Genomic DNA, 19,734 nt, shown 5'->3' on the forward strand with positions numbered 1-19,734 from the left:
CGGAGGAGGCCAGCGCCGGAGAGGGGGACAGGACCGTCCCTGAGGACTCGCATGTGGAGACACCATCGTCCTCCTCGTCGGACACTCTTGGTGAGCCTGCACTGTTGTCACAGACTGGGAGTGGGCACTCATCACCTTCTGTCGGAAGACAGCACACAGGGCCCACACTTCCGCCAACTGCACCATGTATTGTTCGTGGCCGAAGGAGTAGGGGGAGCAGAGTGGCGTTCGGTGCAGGCACCGCTGCCCCTGCCACGGTGAGCCAAAATGCACTGTGTGCTGAGGCCGTTGATCTGCTGCGACAGCTGTGTGTGGGTCAGACCAATATGACAAATGCTTTCCAGGATCATGATAGGAAGTTGGGGCAGGTGGTGGCATTCATGGAAGGGATGCATGGCGATCTTGCAGGTCTACACAGGACAGTGCAGTCATTGGCAAGCAGTGTGTCGTCTGCAATAGTACAGTCGAATGAACAGGGTGCTACTTCTGTTTCCCCATCTACACCGCTGGATGTCTCAGGGGGTAGTGATTATTCAGAGCAGGACTCAAATACAGGTTATTGCACTAGAAGCAGCGTCAGACAGCACGTCAGGGCACGCAGGGCACAGACCCCATCCCCTAGATCAGCTAAATCTGTTCACGTAGACGACGTCAGATGCACTGGAGTACACACACAGGATCCACAAGTGTTGTTGGGGGACATGCCTTCCGGAGCTACACAGGCATTCAACACGAAAGGTACTCCGAAGGCAAGGGATACTCACATGTCCATGGACTGTTCCTTGGACAAGGCCAGTCAGAAGACAAAGGCACCTACTGAGAGCAGGGAGACTCCCAAGAGCAGGCCCACAGCAGTGGATAGGAACACTCCCAAGGACAGTGAGAAGACTAAGGCACCTACTGAGAGCAGGGAGACCCCCAAGAGCAGGCCCACAGCAGTGGATAGGAACACTCCCAAGGACAGTGAGAAGACTAAGGCACCTACTGAGAGCAGGGAGACCCCCAAGAGCAGGCCCACAGCAGTGGATAGGAACACTCCCAAGGACAGTGAGAAGACTAAGGCACCTACTGAGAGCAGGGAGACCCCCAAGAGCAGGCCCACAGCAGTGGATAGGAACACTCCCAAGGACAGTGAGAAGACTAAGGCACCTACTAAGAGCAGGGAGACTCCCAAGAGCAGGCCCACAGCAGTGGATAGGAACACTCCCAAGGGCAGCGACACACACAGGGAGCAGGTGTCTGCTGGAGGCAGGTGCACCACAGACGACAAGTCTGCTGGCAGGAACAGGGCGGCGAGCAGGGCACAGGCTACATCCAGAGACAACACTCCACCTAAGGATAAGGCACATCCTACGGACAAGGCATCTAGCATGGACAATGGCGCAATCAAGGACAGGCATACTTCACCCCTGGCTGCACTGAGGCTGATGTTTTCTACTAAACGCCAAACTGATGTCTCCGCGGCGGAGTCCCCCCATACCTCCACTCCCATCCAGGCCAGTCAGAAGCAGAGGAGGGTGTCCCCTGTTGTTGCATCCCCCATTACACATCATTCCGAGTCCAGGCGGCAGGCACAGAGCAAACGACAAGCAGGCTCCAGCACGTCCCCCGAAACCAGATCCCCGGCAGCAGTTGCTCCACCTATACTGGGTGGTGATTCTTTGGAGTCCCCACCACTTGGCAGTCCTGTCCTGTCCAGGGTGCACTCACACCTCCCTAAGAAACGCAGACACACACCATTGACACCTGCAAACCCCGATTTGGCTCTAGGTGAGCTATCCCCAGCTCCCAGGCCCACCCTGCCTCCTGGCCCATACAGCCCTATGGCTCATCATTTCAGTTGTCCCAGTGGCGCCGGTGCAGTTGACTCTCATGTATCAGATGGTGGCACAGTGTCAGTTGTGCCCTCTCCTGTTGCAGGTCCTGGCAGTGTATCTGGGTCTATGGCTCACGTGTCAGTTAGAAGATCTGTGGCTGTGTTGCACACTCCTGTTTCTGGTGCTGGCAGTCTGTCTGGGTCAGTGGCTCACGTGTCAGTGACTACATCTGTGGCTGTGTCTCACACTCCTGTTGCTGGTGCTGCCAGTGTGTCTGGGTCCGTGGCCCATGTGTGTGTCACTCGGGCTGTGGCTGTGTCTCACACTCCTGTTGCTGGTGCTGCCAGTGTGTCTGGGTCCGTGGCCCATGTGTGTGTCACTCGGGCTGTGGCTGTGTCTCACACTCCTGTTGCTGGTGCTGCCAGTGTGTCTGGGTCCGTGGCCCATGTGTGTGTCACTCGGGCTGTGGCTGTGTCTCACACTCCTGTTGCTGGTGCTGCCAGTGTGTCTGGGTCCGTGGCCCATGTGTGTGTCACTCGGGCTGTGGCTGTGTCTCACACTCCTGTTGCTGGTGCTGCCAGTGTGTCCGAGGCAGGTAGTTCACGCAGTCCCCCCTGATTCTGTGATGTGACGTGCTGTACACTTCACTCAAATGTTAATTCACATGGTGTGTCCATTGAGAACTGCGTGGCACTCTTGTGGTCCCTGTGACGGGTTGGTAGGGACACGTAGTTGTGCTGCCTCTGATGTACCTGCTCTGTAATGCACAATGCCCTGTTGATGCTCTGATACTGCATACTGGCCTCTCGTTACCTGCCTCTGATGTACCTGCTCTGTAATGCACAATGCCCTGTTGATGCTCTGATACTGGCCTCTCGTTACCTGCCTCTGATGTACCTGCTCTGTTGGCCACACTGCCCTGTTGCTGTTCTGATACTGCATTCTGCCCTCTCATGTGCTGCCAGTGATGTGACTGTTCTGTGCAATGGACTGTTGATGCACTTGGCCCCTCTCACGTGCTGCCTCTGATGGAGCTGTTCTGTGCAATGGACTGTTGATGCACTTGGCCCCTCTCACGTGCTGCCTCTGATGGAGCTGTTCTGTGCAATGGACTGTTGATGCACTTGGCCCCTCTCACGTGCTGCCTCTGATGGAGCTGTTCTGTGCAATGGACTGTTGATGCACTTGGCCCCTCTCACGTGCTGCCTCTGATGGAGCTGTTCTGTGCAATGGACTGTTGATGCACTTGGCCCCTCTCACGTGCTGCCTCTGATGGAGCTGTTCTGTGCAATGGACTGTTGATGCACTTAGCCCCTCTCACGTGCTGCCTCTGATGTACCTGCTCTGTTGGCCACACTGCCCTGTTGCTGTTCTGATACTGCATTCTGCCCTCTCATGTGCTGCCAGTGATGTGACTGTTCTGTGCAATGGACTGTTGATGCACTTGGCCCCTCTCACGTGCTGCCTCTGATGGAGCTGTTCTGTGCAATGGACTGTTGATGCACTTGGCCCCTCTCACGTGCTGCCTCTGATGTACCTGCTCTGTACTCTACAATGCCCTGTTGATGCTCTGATACTGCATACTGGCCTCTCGTTACCTGCCTATGATGTACCTGCTCTGTAATGCACAATGCCCTGTTGATGCTCTGATACTGCATACTGCCCTCTCGTTACCTGCCTCTGATGTACCTGCTCTGTAATGCACAATGCCCTGTTGATGCTCTGATACTGCATACTGCCCTCTCGTTACCTGCCTATGATGTACCTGCTCTGTACTCTACAATGCCCTGTTGATGCTCTGATACTGCATACTGGCCTCTCGTTACCTGCCTATGATGTACCTGCTCTGTAATGCACAATGCCCTGTTGATGCTCTGATACTGCATACTGCCCTCTCGTTACCTGCCTCTGATGTACCTGCTCTGTAATGCACAATGCCCTGTTGATGCTCTGATACTGCATACTGCCCTCTCGTTACCTGCCTATGATGTACCTGCTCTGTACTCTACAATGCCCTGTTGATGCTCTGATACTGCATGCTGCCCTCTCGTTACCTGCTATGTTGTACCTGCTCTGGTGCCCACTTTGCCCATGTTCACGCATACACTGTGATTTGACCCCTATTATTTGACAATAAAGGTAGTCTATCAAGTCTCGTGGTCTGTCGTTGTCATTCCTGCTTGCGTCCTGCTAATGTGTATTCGTATATGCTTCTCATCAGTGGTTTCGGTAACATGACACTCCCCCTCCCTACGTCACGTCCCTTGCTGGTATTCCCCTCCAGACAGCCAATGGTTTGTACCTTACCTGCGTCGTCGTCCATAGTAGGCCATGACTAGGACGTGGTGGATCGCGAAGAGCATCGGGAAAGCGTGTAGCGCCGGGTCCATGGTGGTGGTCAGCTTGCGGTGGGTATCTCGGCTGTGTCACCTATGTTCGCTGTGGGGATTCCGCCGTGTTAAGACAGGTTGTTTTTCCGCAGCGGTTTTATGTGTGTTTTCCGCCATCTTGATTTGGGGGACGGTCTTCGACGTCAGTGCGTACGGCGGAGCGTTTGGATGTGTTCCGTCCGCCGCGTGGTCGTGTGTAGTTGGCCGGCGGAGCGTGTTTTTCCGTCGCGGACGGAAATTTGACACGTTTTCCTATCCTGATATGGCGGACGGAGTATCCGCGGCAGGCGGACACGGAAAAGGCTTTTTCCGCCTACTCCAGGGCCGCGGTGGCTCTTCCGTCCGCCATCCTGATCGACCCCTTAGTTTGGAATGAGGTCACAAGGCTTGAGCTAAGAATTAAAAAAAAAAAAGGCCACGCCTGTCGTACTAGAGGCATTAAAAATAGTGTGGATCAAAGCGCTTAAATGAAATGGGAGATCCATATTTAAAAGAGCATGTACCCTAGCACGTGTTAGCAACGTGAAGGACAAATGTTTCACGAGAAGAAGTAAGAGGGACTGCTATCTGGAACAATAGAGCCCTTATTCTGTTTAACTTATCGAACTCTGCTTTCAGGGTCGGAATGGAAGGCCAAACGGAGATATCAAGCCTCCCATGCGGGGGTGAGAAAAGCACATTATGTGAAAGAGACCTGTTTGTGATAGATTCCTTACCTTAGAATATCCCAAGGCGTCAGACTGGATCCGGAAGGTTTTGCTAGCAGTGCCCCTGCACGTCATTAGATGGCGTTGTGCGGCTCCGTGTCCGTCGCTGGCATCGTATGCGCCGAGATGACGTCACAGAGACTACTTAGGCGCCACCCATGCGCGCTGATGTCCGTTCTTTCTTTTTCTTTTTGAGACTTTTGGCTCGTGTTGGCAAGTAGGGAGGCCTGGTTTTAAGTCCTGCGGGGCCTTCCGTCGCAATATGTCAGTGGCTGACCCTCACGACTTCTGTCTCTACTGCCTAGAGTGTGACCATTACTCCTGGTCCTGTTTAGACTGTAGGGCTTTTGCCCGAAGGCCTTGCAGGAGCGGCGGCGGAAAGTGTTTGAAGTTTGGCACTCGTCCCCGCACCGCTTGAGGTCCAGGGGTCATTCCCGTGACCGTTCGCGGAGTAGTCCTCACCGCTCCTCGGGATCCAAGTCGTCACCCTCTGATTCGGGTAAGAGACAACACAAAAAGAAGTAGAAGAAGCGTGTTCGCTCTCCGACGTCCCCCCGTCGGTCTTCGAATTCGGACAAGGGGGACAGGGGCTCCACCCCTGCTGCTCCTTTAGAGCCTGGGAGTCCTGCGGCCTACCCACCTTATCTGGGTCCGTCAGCGACTCCAGCACAAATGCAAGAATTCCTTGCTGCCATGGACTGCCTGTTTAGGCCTCGGGCTACCGCCGGTGCGCCTTCGGGCCCCGTGGTCCCGTGTCGGGATTCTGCTGGGCCGTCGACTCAAGCCCGACTCAAGCCCGACTCAAGCCCTGGCGCCGCCAGCGACTCTGGCCCCGGCGCCGCAGGATCCCCTGTGCCGCTGGCTCAGCCCACGGCGCTGCCCTCGGCACCGCAGTGGATACCGCTGGTTCCGCCTCTGCCCTGGTTCCCGGAGGGTTTTTTCCCCGACTGGGATCTGAATTGGGACACAGCGCCGGCTCTGCCCTGGCCGGTGTCGTTCCCGGGTCCGTTTTTCTTCCCTCCCTGATCCCTGCCCCACCGCTGAGGTCGGTGCTGGCTGCACCGACGACGGAGGACGATTTGGGAGGGGTTGGAGGACCCTCTTGCTCATCAGTGTGATTCCGAGCAGGACTTGGTCTCCTCCGATCCGGGGTTTGCCTCTCCCCAGCCTACTATGGAGGAAGGTGCCTCGTATACAGTGGTGCTCCGTCGGGCAGCAAAGGTCCTTAACCTCGCTCTCCCCACGGTGACCCTTAAGACTAATCTCCTCATTGAGGTGCTCTAGTCGATGTCCACCTCATGGGAGCCACTGCTGCCCTTTAACAATGCCCTCACTGAAGTCTTGTTGGGCACTTGGCCGTGGCCGGCAACATGGGCTCCTGTGGATAAAAATGTTGCCAGGCATCCTCGCCCTGCGCCGGGTGACCCTGCCTTTCAGACTACTCATCCCACACCGGAGAGTTTAGTCATTCAAGCTTTGACATCTCAGAGTGCTTTTCCCACGTCTCCGCTGGATAAGGACTCGTAAGAAGTTGGAACAGTTTGGTAAGCGGTTGTTCTCATCAGCCAGCTTAGGGCTGCAGTCGGTGAACACCGCTTGCCTTTTGGGCCACTATTCCCACGCGGTGTGATATACCGTTGCTGAAGTGTTGCCTCAGTGCCCGGAGGTCCAGACTGTGCTATCTCAGGCTGTGGTTGAGGGTAAGGACGCGGCTAGGTTCGCCATTCGTTGTGGCTTGGACACCGCGGACTCCCTCAGGGCAGTAGGGCAATCTCCATGACTGTGGTACTTCATCGCCACGCCTGGTTGAGGTCCACCGAGTTCTCCCTGGATGTCCAGAGCTCGCTCATGGACATGCCTTTTGACTGCACTCGCCTGTTTTGTGATAAGGCCGACACTGCACTGGAGCGTTTCAAGAACTCTTGAGCTACGGCCAAGACCTTGGGCCTTTCCACCACGCGCCATGCCCCTTCTACCTTTCATTCCTTTCGTGGCCATGGCAGAGGGGTCCCCGCGCATTTGTTCAGCCAAAAGCCTGCGCAGAACAGAAATCAGCGTGGGCGTGGAAGCCGCCAGGGTGGCTCCGGGGGCCCGTGTGAGGGTCAGTCCACCTCCGCCCCCGCGACGTCCACCTCGAAACCTTCCTAGTCTGAGCTTTAGGTCACAAACCACGCCGGTGGGTGGCAGGATTCAACCTCACCTTCCCCACTGGCATTCTATCACTTCCGACAAGTGGGTGCTGCAACTCGTCCGGAGGCATTACTCCCTCCCCTTCGAGTCTACCCCCCCCAGCCATGCCACCTCAGTTCCACCGCATGTCGGGGGATCACTTTGCGCTTCTCCAACAGGAAGTAATAGCCCTCTTGGCCAAGGGGGCCATCAAGCGTGTTCCTGGGCCAGAGGTAGGACGTGGTTGCTATTCCCACTACTTTCTGGTCCCCAAGAGGACAAAGGGGGCTTGCGCCCCATCTTGGACCTCAGGAACGTCGATCGCTTCCTCCGCAAGGAGAAATCCAAGATGTTGTCCCTGGCTCACGTCTTGGCTGCCCTCGAGACTGGATGGTTGCGTGGGACTTGCAGGATGCATATTTTCACATCCCCGTCCTGCTGCCCCACCGGCGTGATCTGCGGTTCACGGTAGGCCAGGAGCATTTTCAGTTTGCCGTGCTCCCCTTCTGCCTTACCAGCGCCCCTTGGGTGTTCACGAAAGTGATGGCGGTGGTCGCAGCTCACCTGTGCAGGTCAGGGGTGTTAGTCTTCCCCTACATCGACGACTGGTTGTTGAAGGCGGGCTCGCCCCAGGCAGTAGTCACCCACCTTCAGACTACGGCCTACCTCTTGCACTTGCTGGGGTTCTCCATCAATGTGCCGAAGTCACACCTGAGTCCCTCTCCGAAGCTTTCCTTCATCGGAGCGATTCTGGATTCAACGCAGTTTCGGGTTTATCCCCCCGGAGCAGCGAGTCCGGGATATTCAGGCTATGATTCCTATCTTTCAGCCTCTATCTCGGGTTTCAGTCAGGATGACCCTCCAGCTATGGGCCTGTTGGCCTCCTGCTAGTGCATCATGCCAGATGGCATAGGCGGGATCTGCAGTGGGACCAAAAGTTTCAGTGGGCGCAGCATCAGGGCAATCTGTCCGATCAAGTCCAGATCTCGGAGGGCACTGCACGACACTTGCAGTGGTGGCTCACGATTCGCGATTGGGTCAATGGCAGATCCCTCCCCCTTCCCCAACAGGAGCAAACCGTGGTGACGGATGCGTCCCTCCTGGGATGGGGAGGCCACTTGGGAGAGGCAGAGATCAGAGGCCTCTGGTCTCCGGCGGAGTCCCGGCTCCATATCAATCTTTTGGAGCTTCGGGCGATCCGACTTGCACTGAAGCATTCCTTCCCTCTGTCCGGGGAAGTGTAGTGCAGGTGTTCACGGACAACACCACCGCCATGTGGTATTGCAACAAACAGGATGGGGTGGGGTCGTGGACCCTATGTCAGGAGGCTCTGCGCCTCTGGACATGGCTGGAACATCAAGGCATTACCTTGGGGGTTCAACACCTGGCAGGTTCTCTGAATGCCAGGGCGGACAAACTCAGCTGCAGGTGCTTGATGGATCACGAATGGTGTCTGAATTTGGACGTGGCGCAAGGTCCCTTTCTGCAATGGGAAGAGCCTTGGTTAGATCTACTTACCACCGAAGAGAATGCGCAATGTCATCTGTTCTGCGCGTTGGAATTCCCAAGGCGGCACACGCTCGGCGATGCTTTTCGTCGCAAGTGGAGTTGCGGTCTGGTGTAAAAACTCTATGTATTGTTTGTTAAAAAATGTGATCTGGTTATATGAGTAATTTTTTGTTCTTTACTGTCTAGAAACTGTCCTGAAGAAGGTCTAAGAATTTTTTAATATACCGAAACGCTGCGTCGACAAACTACTCTGTATGAATATTGTGATCTGATTGACTACTTTTTATGAATAATGTAACCTGTATAATGTAATGCCTTTATGTTTTTTCATGTTTTGAAATTTAACAGTTGATTTTAATCTGTTTTTATTGTTCAGCAATCTATTTTTAACCTGTATTGTACTTAATAAAATGTAAAAATATACCTTGGTATAAATAAGCAAACAAGTTGTTTCTCTGATCTGTATAGACTTCACAGTGGGTTAATAAATAGTATGGCATGGACATCTTTGTCTATTAGTTTGAGACTTTATGCTCTCTGTGCATAGGGACTTTCTATCTTTTCAGCTTACTCTTCCCCTGTCCCTGGTCGGATTTATTAGGGGTCCTCTTTTTGTTTTTTGTTTTACATTCCACCAGGGCAACAGCAGCCACTACTGCCTTGGGACGTGGCGTTCCCTTGCAGGACATTTGTCAAGCAGCTACATGGACCTCGCTGCACACGTTTACCAAGCATTACTGCCTTGACAGTCCAGTCCAGAGAGACTGCTTCTTTGGCCGTTCTGTTCTCTGTGACTTTCTGGTGTAATCTTATTCGCAGATCCACCCCCGTGGTTGGTATTGCTGGAGTATCTATTCGAAGGTTAGGAATCTATCACTAACGTGTCTCTTTCAGATGCACAAGTTACTACTTGTGTAACGATATATATGTAAGAGACATTAGTTAGTGATAGATTCCTTACCGCCCCACCCATCCTCCCCATGCTGCGAACTGATTACTAGAGTTAAGGACATCCCTTTCAGGGCCCTAGTTTCATGGCACCAGTAGTCGGTTTATTGCATGACTCTACATTCCTGTGCACAGAACAAACGTCATGGGTGGCGCCTAAGTAGTCTCCGTGATGTCATCTCGGCGCATACGACGCCAGCTACGGACACGGAGCAGCACAACGCCACCTACTGACGCGCAGTGGTACTGCTAGCAAAACTTTCCGGATCCAGTCTGACACCTGGGGATATTCTAAGGTAAGGAATCTATCACTAACTAATGTCTTTTACAGATATATTGTTACACAAGTAGAAACTTGTGCTTTACAGCAACCTATGCGCTGTGAGATAGTGACAATGTAAGGAATCCCAGCCAACAACCCGCAGCGAGCTTCATTATTTAAAAGTAAATAGCTACAGTTACACAATAGTGTGAATGTTGGTGTGATAGCTGGCACTGGATTCCCTTTTAAAATGCAAGCTAAATTCGGAGCCTGCATGTTACAGGCGCCGTGCAATTGTATATTCATACACACGAGTGAGTGATCAGGTGTGGAAGTGCACTCTTCACCCTTTAAGTAAACCTCTTTGCCATCTTTCAGACATCTGTATGAGAAAGGCAGAGACCAAACTTTGTGGAGAAAGGCAGTACCCATCGGTTCATACCTACCCAGGACATAGTGTTTCATAAATGAACTAATTTTTTTTTTTAAACTCTTTTTATTATATATATAAAAGTAAAACAATCAATCAAGGCAAAGGAGCAATACAATACAGGTGCGTTTCCGGCGGGAAGGTAAAGGCAATAACATCATAATGCAAGTCAATTAACGAGAAGCAGAGGGGGGGCACAATCGGGGGAAAGGACCCAATATTTTAAAACATGAATATTAGGACTGATCATGTAATGTTGGATCAGGGAGAGTGCGGGATATCGGGGATATCAGGGAGGGGTGGTGTGCATATATCTCCTCTGTAGGAGTTCCATTGACTCCAAATTTTACCCCATTTTTGGGGCCTACCTCGCGCCGCATATACCGTCTTCTCTCGAAACATACACCAATCCATGTTCTCCTTCCACACCGAGACCGTCGGCGGGCGGTGAGCGCCCCACAACTGTGCAATGTCTCGTTTGGCAATCATGTTGGCCAGGGTCGCCCATCGCGTCTGAGCCAGATCATAGTCATTCGGTTCCCACACATTCAGCAAACACCGCCTAGCTTCCGGCTGCATCTCTACTCCCGTAACCTCTTTCATGACCGCATGCACTCCATTCCAAAATGCAGCAACCTCCGGGCATTCCCAAAGTATGTGAAGGAAAGTGGCAAGTTGACCACAACCACGGATGCATAACCCATTGACAGAATAACCCATTCGAATCAGTCGCGGGCCAGTCACATAGACACGGTGCAAGATCTTAAGCTGAACTAGTCGAAGACTGGCCGGTATCGCGACCTCCTTGGGTGAGGAAATCGCGGATTGCCAGTCCTCATCGTCTAATATTAAACCGTCTCTGGTCCAGACCACTCTTAAATGCGTTAATAGGTCCGACCGATCATTAATTAATTTCTTATAGATCAGAGAGATCGTGCTATCGAGCACATATCCGTCAAGTATTCGATCCTCCAACGGGGAAGATTCCGCCTTCAAGACCTCGAAAGTTTTAATCCTATCCTTAACCCAGAGATCGCCCACTCTACTGATACCAATCATATCCCATTTCTCAAAGTCTTTCGTCCTCCACAAACTTCCCAACTTGCAAGAATCATATAAAGGGGTCGCTCGAGTTAGTCTATCGCTCCACCCCATTGCCGCGTTTGCACAATACCACACCTGCACCGCGATCTTGGTAGGTCCAGTAAGCGTCCGGATCTGGAATATATAGCCCTATTATAATTCCCACCCAGCAACAGCCACCTATCCATCTCAAATGCGGGATCTAAACCCGGACCATACACACCGTGAAAGATTGCACTCAGTTGAGAGGCCCAGTAATAACGCCTGATATCGGGAAGAGCAATACCGCCGTCATACCAGGGAAGCGTAAGCTTGGGGAGGGCGATACGGGAACGCCCATCCCATATCAGCTGTCTTTGTAAACTCTCCACTTCCCGGAAGTATTTTGTCGGAATTACATCAAACGTATTCTGGAGCGCGTATAAAAACTGCGGTAGGGACATCATCTTGAAAAGGGTCGCTCGCCCTAGGGGGGACAAAGGAAGGCCACGCCAGCCCACCACGTCAGAACGCAATCGTTGTAGCGGAGGGAGTAAATTACGACCATATCTGGCCACGGGGTCCAAAGTGATAAAAATTCCCAAATATTTGAAACCCGCTTGTGTAACCTGTATGGGACAACCACACGGCAATGCAGGGGCGCCACCCGCGAGTACGTATATACAAGACTTTGACCAATTGATCACGAGGCCAGAATTGCGTCCGAATGAAATCAACACATCAAACAGCACGTTTAACGACTTTTGGGGCGAAGTGAGGTACAACAGAATATCATCCGCATAAAGCGCTATGCGATCCTCAAACTCAGGGGTCCACCGTATACCTTTCATCGATGGTTCCCAGCGCAACCATGCAGCCAGAGGCTCCAGGGCAAGAGCAAAGAGGTGGAGACAACGGACATCCTTGTCGAGTACCCCTTCCCAGAGCGAAGGGACTGGATACCCGACCGTTGACCACCACCTGCGCCAACGGTGCCTCATAGAGAAGTTTCACCCAGCCAATAAAGCCAGGACCAAAGCCGAATATCGCTAGAGCGGCCCACAAATACGACCATTCCACAGTGTCAAAAGCCATCGTGGCGTCAAGGGAGACCAAGATGGCCGACTCCCTAAGATATGGGGCTCTCGCGAGAGCGCCGTGTAAGCGTCTCAAATTCAGTGCTGTGTTGCGGCGGGGGATGAATCCGGACTGGTCAGGGTGAATCAAGTCACTAATCACCTTGATAAGACGGTTTGCTAGTACTTTAGCGAGGATCTTTGGTTCCGCATTAAGAAGCGATATGGGTCTGTAGGACGCACAACAAGCCCGTGGCTTCCCCTCTTTGTGAATCACTACAATCGATGCAAGACGTTGATCGTAAGGAAGGGAGCCAGTATCCAGCGATTCCAAGAACATATCGCTGAGATATGGTGCAATCCTATCTGGACGCCACTTGTATAACTCAGTAGGGAGACCATTAGGACCCATAGCCTTCCCCGATCGAAGAGAGCGTACGGCAAGAGCTATCTCATCCACTGAAAGTGGCGAATCCAGCAGCTCCCTATCTGAGTCCGACAGGCACGGCAGCGAAATATCCATCAACAACTGGTGAGAGTCTTCTTCGGGCCTATCGGACACTGGAGTATAAACCTCCCGAAAATGATCAGCGAAGCACTCAACTATCTCAACCGGGTCAGTCACACGCATTCCATCAGGCCTCTCAATCATCGGAACCACACGACTCGCTCTTTCCTTTCTATCCAACCAAGCAATCAATTTCCCAGCCTTATCCCCCACATCATACAGCCGACCCTGTCGCTCCCTACTCATGAATTTAGCGGCATCAGTCACCAGGGCCCTATAATCAGACTGTTTGAGACCAAGGATATGAAGTTTATCTCAGGTGACCCCCAACTCCAACTCTCCTTCCAGTTCAGTAATATCAGCCTCAAGTCGGACCACCGCCTCATTCCTGCTCTTCTTAGCACCAGCAATCAATGATAAGGCATGTCCACGAAGGACCGTCTTGAACGCTTCCCACAATGAAACAGAAGAAGACACCGATCCCTCATTCTCAAGAAAGTAGTGATCAAGGGATTTAACAAGTTCAGCACGGGTCTTAGGGTTGTAGATATACCAGGGGTTAATCGGAGCCACTCGACCCCCAGTGCCCGAATTAGTGTCCATATGAAGCCACACGGGAGAGTGGTCCGAAATCCCCCAAGCTAAGTGTCTGATCTCCTTAATCAATGAGGCCTGTGCTGCCGGCATCAAAACATAGTCCAACCTGGACAGGCTATTATGGGCACCCGAGTGGAAGGTAAACTGTGTCCGACCCGGGTGCATCACCCTCCAACAATCTATCAAGCCCAGCGTTTCCAGAAATCAACTCAACCATGATTGGGACCTTGCGAGATCCCGGGGGGGATGGCGGTCCTCTACCCCAGAAACAACAGAATTAAAGTCTCCGCCCACGATCAACATACAGTCAGGAAGTCCCAGGACCACCCTCCCCAAATCAGCAAAGGTCGAGGACTGCAAACCAGGGGGGACGTATACAGAAAGCAGCGTGATGGTCTTCCCCTGAGGCCCTTAGGAGCAAGATGCGGTCTTCTACAAGGAGATCCGTGGAAGAGGCTGTGGAATTTTCCGGAACACCAATGATGCGCACATTATTGCGTCTCGCCCGGCTTTCAAAATCCTCCAGTCGACGATTGAAGAGGTCATTAGAGGACCGAATATTACGCACCTCCGTTTGTAGGTCAGAGACATCCGTAGTGAGGCTGGAAGTCTTTAAGTCCAAGGATTTTACCTTTTCGTTGGTCTTTGATAAATCCATTCTAATAATATTGACGTCAATGGCCACTGTGTCGAGCTTGAGGGCAATGGCCTCATATTGTTGATCCATAGAAGTCTTCATACCAGTGATGGCGCCCATGACGTCTTGCAGTGTAAGATCAGCCAACATGGCGGGGTCCTCGGTCACTTCACCCCGATTTCTATTCGCCCCTCCGGGTGACACCTTAGGCTGGGTGTAACGGTCCATGACGTTCGTTTGAATGGCACCCCCTCGGAGAGGGGTCTTGGTTTTGCGTTTCTCGCTGTTGGGTTTGCCCGCCATGTCGGGCGGTAAGCCCCCAAGAAGCGCCCTGGACCTGGTGAAAATGGTTCGTGCGTTTTCACCCAATATCACCAAAAGCAAGCTAGCTGGCATATGGCGGTGACCACATACACACCGCCGTGGATTACAGTGAGTACCAGGGTCCGGGCGCGACTCGGGCTAATAAGACAGGATAAAGATGCGAGAGCGTGAAGACCCAAAAACGAAACCGAAAGTCAACTCTGGGCAGCAACCAAGACTCCGCAAGCCGTTGTTGTTGAATTACAGCCTGGGCACTCGGACCACTCGAGGCCCGGAGGAGTTCATGGGATAGGCCTCAAAATTTCAAAATATCATAAGTTTGGGTCCCGGAGTCCAAATCGATTTCTGAAAACAGCTAGTATGTCAGCTGGGTTGCGTCATCAATAGCCCATCGAAGTTGGCAGGATAATATTCAGGATAAGTGCGTAGGGTGGCGAGGGTCTCGGGAGCCCTGGGCTCACGCGGCCATCTTGGAAGCGCGCGTAGCTCCTCCCCCTGTAAATGAACTAAATTTAAACAGAGGAAAAGACAGTGTTATTAAACCATGGATGAGCCACACAGCTGAATTTGATTCGGCTACAGAAAATGGTAACGGTTCCAGTTCTTCAATATCCAATAGAGAATATGTTGCATCCTTTATAAACATGTGTTGGTTTTCTGCTAAATTAAAAGGTAAAAACAATGACTAAGTATTCATGTAGTCCCAAGGCACTTTCCCTTGTTTTAACCCCTTCGACGCTCATGACGAGCTGGGCTCGTCATGAGGTAGCCTCCTCGCACGCTCATGACGAGCCCAGCTCGTCATGAATAAAGGGATTTACAAATTCTCAGCGTGCGGGCGGAAATCATGCCGCACGCATGCGGTTAAAGATTGTAAAGTCCAAGCAAACTGCACTATGGAATGCAATTGATTTTGACCATGGCACAAAGCCGACACTTTGTCTTGCACAATATCCACAACAGATGAAACAATGTTATCTAAGGTGTAAATCCTGGAGGAAAGCGTCTTAATACTATTATCAATGACAGCAAGCACTTTTTCCAAATCTGCCTGGTCTATTGCTCTTAAACGGGAAGCAGCCTCAATTTGCGACAGTTTCCAAACTTCATTGTAAATAGCATATATATATATATATATATATATATATATATATATATATATATATAATCAATCTATCTATCTTGGATCTGCCACCCACAGGACCTTTAACAAAACCAGTCAAGTCAACACCTCCTGTTAATAAAGAATAATTATGTTTAACAGACACTAGGGTGGAATGTTTCAGCTAATTTTGACATAATTTCCCCACTGAATAGGTAGCTACTGAATGGGAAAATTCAAAACTGGGATCCGTTCTGTCCTGTGTGTAGCCAGAGGCCTGACCCAGAAAGCGTTGTTGACAAAAATCAGAACTTGTTTGCCATAACAGCCAGCCTTCAGGATCCAGGGACGAAATATTAAATGAGGTGTTCGAAATTAAAGATTGCAACTCATCAAGGGACATATCGGTATGATTGTCCCATTTAGGGTAAGCATACAGATTAGGAATTTTAGGGGCATTCATGTGTTTTGAAGTGGCCAAACCAAGACATGTTTTTTGATAAATCGTACTATTCAAAAACATGTGGCTCAGAATAAGACCTGCACGGTGCAAAGCTTCAGTGCTGTGCACCTGCCAAGGTTTAGAACCCCAAACAGATTTAAGATCAATTGTATCTTTCCATAGCTCATAGCCACCTACAGCTAACGGATCCATAAAGGATTTGGAATATAGCAAATTTGTGTGAGTAAGTCTCACTTTAGAATTCGATTTAGAATTTAATTTAAAATAAAAGGAGCTCGGGTTTGATCGATCAAAGTCAGTGAAATATGTGAATTGTTTCAAAAGGGTAAGGGAGCTGCCTTCTATGGGAGTAGGACAATGTTCCCATTGGGTGTAATTAACCACATTTCTAAAGGTATTAGCCTTGTGCAAAAAATGACGGCCATAGTGCTGATAGCAAAACAAATCTGCATAGTTTGCGGAGTCTAAATGTAAATCTTCAGCATCAAAAGCGGCATAATATTTCAAATCAGAAAAAAGAGCTTCAATGGCTTGAACATCCCAATCATCAGAGCGCATGTTATGTTTTAAAACATCCCCCATTGAAACACGAAGTACATTTGGAACATTAACCAACTCTGTGGGTCCATGAATTTGACATTTTACAGCATCCCATACAATCCCATCTGACACAGGACACGCAGTGATGTTGACAAAAGTCTGGTCCCTTTTCATGGTGTGTGATGAGTGTGGGGCCAAAGTTCAATCAATTAACCGGTTTGTTGATCGTTCAGTTAAGCAGTGTCCATTGACTAGACGAAAAAATACCATTACAAATCCAATCGACATGAACAAAAGAACGGAGATGAGAACCAACCAGATGCAAGTCCAAGGTGGAACTAAAAAATGTCTTTTAAACCAAGTAACATAAACAGAAAACCTTGATGGTGCACTCGATGCAATGGAGTCAGAGTCAAATGAAAAATGTGACTAGTCCACTGCACTTGTCTGCACACCAGGCAATGACACATCTGTGGGATAGGTGTACCCAGTATCTTCATGTGGATTGCCATCCGGCAGATTTAGTAACGTATTAGTAACTGTGGACATATCAATGGCAATGTCAGGCCTGTTGGTGTTAGCAGAGGCCAAAACTAAATTTCTCAGCATCGCTGGACAAGAGACCGCAGGAGTCCTACTAAGAAGAATCGGCCACTCGTTGACATTGTCAATGGAGATGTACATCTTATCCTTGCGACCAGGAAGTGGTGGTAAAATGACTCTTCTTGTGCCATGCACGCCTAGCACTAGAACTGGTGCATGATAAGAGGGCCGAACTCCTTCTTGTTCTCTACCTTCTCATGGACCAGATCACCTACTCGAGGTAGCCAGCCAACTACCGGAATCCGTAGAGCAGCTTCAGCTCCAGATGTGGCGGGCAAGTGTTCCTTTGCAAGACTGTCTCGAGTCTCTTGTACGTACTGTAACACAACAGAATGATTATCTACGTCAAAGGATATGGCTGTCGCCCCCATATATAGACCATCAAGGTTCGGGACAAACATTTTTATGCCAAAGAGCATTTTGTATGGGGTCCGCCCACCCAGAAATCTTCTAGGGGTATTATTAAGTGCACGTTGTGCTCTATACAAATGGGCGAGCCAGTTCCTGCCAGTTCCTACAACTCTAACTGTCAAGTATTGCTTTAAGTCATGGTTCATTCGCTTCACAACAGAATTGCCCTCAGGCCGGTATGGAGACGAAAATTTTACCTGCACCCCCAAAGACCCAATGGCTCCTTGAACGCCTTAGAGGCGAATGCTGGACCCTGGTTAGAATGGAAGGTGCCACATGCAAAAATTGCCACAAAGACACCCAAATCCCTGATGACAGTTCGAGCATCAGCACTCCTCACTCAGTCCCACCCTCTTCAACGTCTACATGAGTCCTCTCGCCTCCATCGCACGTCAACACAACCTCAACATCATCTCCTACGCCGACGACACCCAGCTAATCCTTTCACTCACCAAAGACCCCAACACCGCCAAAAACAACCTTCACGAAGGCATGAAAGAAGTAGCCGAATGGATGAAACAGAGCCGCCTAAAACGCAACTCAGACAAAACGGAGGTGCTCATCCTAGGATCCTCCCCCTCAGCTTGGGACGACTCATGGTGGCCTTCCGCTTTGGGATCAGCACCCACAGACCATGCACGTAACCTTGGCTTCATTCTAGACTCCTCTCTCTCAATGTCCAGACAAGTCAACGCCGTATCGTCCTCCTGCTTCAACGTCCTTCGCATTCTCAAAAAGATCTTCCGCTGGATCCCCCTCGAGACAAGAAAGACTGTCACCCATGCACTGGTCACGAGTCGACTAGACTATGGCAACACTCTTTACGCCGGAACTACAACAAAATTGCAGAAAAAGCTCCAGCGTATCCAAAACGCGTCAGCGAGACTCATTTTAGACATCCCGCGCCAAGAGCACATCACCGGACACCTAAAAAATCTCCACTGGCTTCCCGTCAACAAGAGAATTACTTTCCGCCTTCTTACCCACGCACACAAGGCCCTTTATAATCTGGGACCCGAATGCCTCAACACCCGGCTGTCCTTCTACATTCCCACCCGCCAACTAAGATCATCCAATCAAGCCCTCGCCGCAGTCCCGCGCATCCGAAAAACCACCATGGGTGGCAGATCATTCTCCTTCCTGGCTGCCAAAACCTGGAACTCACTCTCCACCCACCTTCGCCTTACTCAGAACCACATCTCCTTCAGAAAAGAACTGAAAACCTGGCTATTCGACAAATAGTGAACCCCTCCCTCTAGCGCCTTGAGACCCTCTGGGTGAGTAGTGCGCTATATAAATGCCCGAACTTGAACTTGAACTTTGTGGCCAAACCCATAAAAGACGTGTGCACAAATCCACTGCAACTAAGCTATACGCAGTATTGGAAGAAAAAGGACCACAGTGATTGAAGTAAACACAAGATGTCTATTAGATATGTACAGCTGGATTTGTGGCGGCCGTGCAGCAGTCGAAGGCTTAATCTGCTAACATATATCACAACATAAAACTTTATAAATAAATAAACGAGAGGACATATTCATGTGTTTGTTTATATAATACACGCCACCAGTAACATTGCTGTAAGATAGACAGTCGCTGAAACGCCGGCATGAGCCGAGGTCATGCCTTCGTGAGAGGCTGTTATCAAGCATAGCCTGTGGTCAGCGTTGGTAATCAGCCTGTCACCAACGTTGTTAATTCTCACATAGGGAACTTTATCAGGACTTAAATGATAAGCGTATTTAGAAGGGGAACCCCTAGGGTAATTATCACCCTTCTCTGTAGCAGCAATAGCTGCCAAGATGTCATCATCAATTTTGCTTTTGGACCTGGAAACTGCTGCTACTAAGTATGTTGCTACTGCTGTCTTTGCTGCCTCGTCAGCTAGACTGTTGCCAACAGCGCGTACTCCTACGTGCTGCTAATCAAGAGTATGAATTACACTTACGAGAGGCAGACACTCTTTAAGTTCTGCGACTCAAACCCACAGCATTTTATGCTTAATTGTGCTACCTCTGAATTCACAATAGTCATTCTGAGTCCAAAAGAATAAATTGTCGTTGAAAGACTGGACACATTAGTAAGAGTCACTCGCAATCAAAGTAGTCACACAAGGATCAGCAAACTCTAGTGCAAGCACCAGAGCACGTAGCTCTGCCAACTGGGCGGTACAGTCTCC

The 19,734-nt window shown here is 50.6% G+C and overlaps 1 protein-coding gene across 2 annotated transcripts in view; it reads left to right on the forward strand.

The window, feature by feature from the left end:
* The window catches only part of ECPAS (Ecm29 proteasome adaptor and scaffold), a 709,962-nt gene that overhangs the window by 373,113 nt on the left and 317,115 nt on the right, over positions 1–19,734 (forward strand). The window lies entirely within an intron of this gene.

Source organism: Lissotriton helveticus, chromosome 2_1 (assembly GCF_964261635.1).
Source record: "Lissotriton helveticus chromosome 2_1, aLisHel1.1, whole genome shotgun sequence".
NCBI lineage: Eukaryota > Metazoa > Chordata > Amphibia > Caudata > Salamandridae > Lissotriton > Lissotriton helveticus.